This window comes from Mucor mucedo, assembly GCF_025094135.1.
Source record: "Mucor mucedo strain NRRL 3635 chromosome Unknown EV154scaffold_155, whole genome shotgun sequence".
In the NCBI taxonomy this organism is placed as follows: Eukaryota; Fungi; Mucoromycota; class Mucoromycetes; order Mucorales; family Mucoraceae; genus Mucor; species Mucor mucedo.
The window spans coordinates 62,444-64,806 of NW_026252439.1; positions in this window are offsets into that span (position 1 = coordinate 62,444).

The following is a 2,363-nucleotide window of genomic DNA, read 5'->3' on the forward strand; positions in this document are numbered from 1 at the left end:
TTTCCTTCTGTAAAATCAGCATTGTAGCTATTCCATTACGTCTTTAATTATACTCCTTCGAATACCACTCTTATCTGATTTCGTCGTATAAATTACCCTCTTATATAAATATATTTTATCTTTTTCAGTTGACAACTATATAGTCTGGTGCTCACTTTTTAAGAACTTTTATCTTAAACCTCTATTTTTATTTTCTTCTATTACTTTTATTGAAACTTGCCAGTAATAACATGTAAAAGTGTATTCGGACATGATATGGATAAGAATAACCGGGTTCGATTAAGCAATTGGGAATCTGACTGCCTTTTTCAAAATCAAATAAGTTACGCTGCTCTTGATGCTTGGGTTGCTTTCGAAGTGTACTCTAGTTTAGTAGATATCCTCGTCGTTAACGTGGATTGAAAGGACACAAGACATGACCAAATTTTTAAAATACGTGGCATTGTATTCATCATCGACGAAGAAGGGCACACCAGTATGTTTTGGTTTTATAAAAAATATTTCCGAACGGGGTCCGGGGTCTGGGGGGAGGGGCTTGCCCCACCCCCCCCCCAGAAACGTAGAACGGTAGATTGGCATTGAGTGAATTTTATTTCGATTAACTTTGCAGTAAAAATGTGGATTAGCATTAAGTAGAACAAAAGTTATCAGCCTTGATTTTTTTAAAGGGGGTCCGGGGGAGGGGTTTGGCCCACCCCCAGGATCAAAGAACGGTAGATTGGCATTGAGTGGACAAATGTTTAACAGCTTTAATTCAAAACTTGAATTGACATTGAGCGTAGAAAAAGTTTTCAGCTTTAATTTATAAACTTGAATTAAAATTGAGTGTTAAAAAAGTTATCAGCTTCAATTGTTTTATAAAGGGGGTTTGGGGGAATATCCCCCAAAATAGAGGAGGGGGGTCTGGGGGAAACTCTGCCAAATCAGCTTCCATTTATATTAACAAGAAAACAATGTCTGGTCAAAGTATCTTTTGCAATGACTATCAACAAGTCTCAAGGCCAGTCATTAAAAAAAGTAGCACTTGATCTCCAAACTCCTGTTTTTACCCACGGCCAACCATATGTAGCACTCTCTAGAGCAACATCAGCAAACGGAATATCCGTATTATTTTCAGATAAACAAAACACTACCGAAAATGTTGTTTATCCTGAATTACTCATCCACACCTAACTCCCATTAAATTTTATATCTTATCCAAATTCATCATTTTTTATCCCACCTTATATATTACAAATAATGGCAATATTTATTAACTTTGAGTGCGTTTCAGACCCTGGCTCCGCTCAGGAAGTGAGCGAGATGCCAGCTAGTAAGAGATCCCAGGATAGTATTTTGAGGACTCTCTCAGACTGTGGCAACCCCCCTCTCTATATTACAGCAGATGAAAATCTACTCAGGGTGACGGCTGCTCCTGACTCTGTAGCTCTACCAATTGTACCGGAGTTTATGAAAGACGGCAGTAACCATTTATCTTCTTCTGGTGGTTTTCGTTCTCAAAATCAACAAAATTTCAATGATGGTACTTTGCTTGCTCCGAGCAGAAGTAGGATTGAAAAGGGAAAAGAGAAGGAACCATTAGCTATCGACAATGGTATTACGTATCAAAGCGATGGTGATAGTATGTACTATGACCGCCAAGCCACGAGCGATGATGATGACAATGGAGCTGATAACAACAATTACGAGGAAACTCTTTCCGGCCGCCCAGGAACGGTTTTTAAGGATGTCTTTCATTCAATGGATATGCTGAATTTGAATTTGAAGCACAGTATACAAAAAGAGTTCATGAAAATGTTTCGCAACACTCTTTTTGTAATCGATTGCAACGATAAAAAACCCGTTGAAGAGACGCTGCTGAGTGTGGGTTCTACCTGGGAGGAGGTCTATAGTAAGAATCCCGATTGGATTTTGAAGAGGGTAAGACGCGCGGTACCGAATCCTGGAGAACTGTATCCACTTATGGAGAAGCTTTTTAATGATTACGGCAATCTTCGATGTGCCAAAAGCAGCAAGAAGCTGTTTGATAAGCAGGCCTGTAAAAAGGCCGAAAGTATTAAGAGATCCATCTGTCTTAGTCATCTGTCTGATCCAAAGGATATACCATTGTATCATGAGATAAGAAGAGACAGCCTTGGCGTTCCGTTGTACAGGTGTTTCCGAGGAACTAACTCTGTGGATGGTGGTAATCACATGAATATCCTCCGAAAATTTGGTTTTTATAATGCAGGCCCGGCTTTAGCTGATTGTGTGCTTGCGGATTATCGCCTACGACACAATGCAACTGTACGTATATTTATACTGATTTAGAATTTCCATTTATGTTCTAAATAATATCTGTTGTGAAACATAGGTTGGCAGCC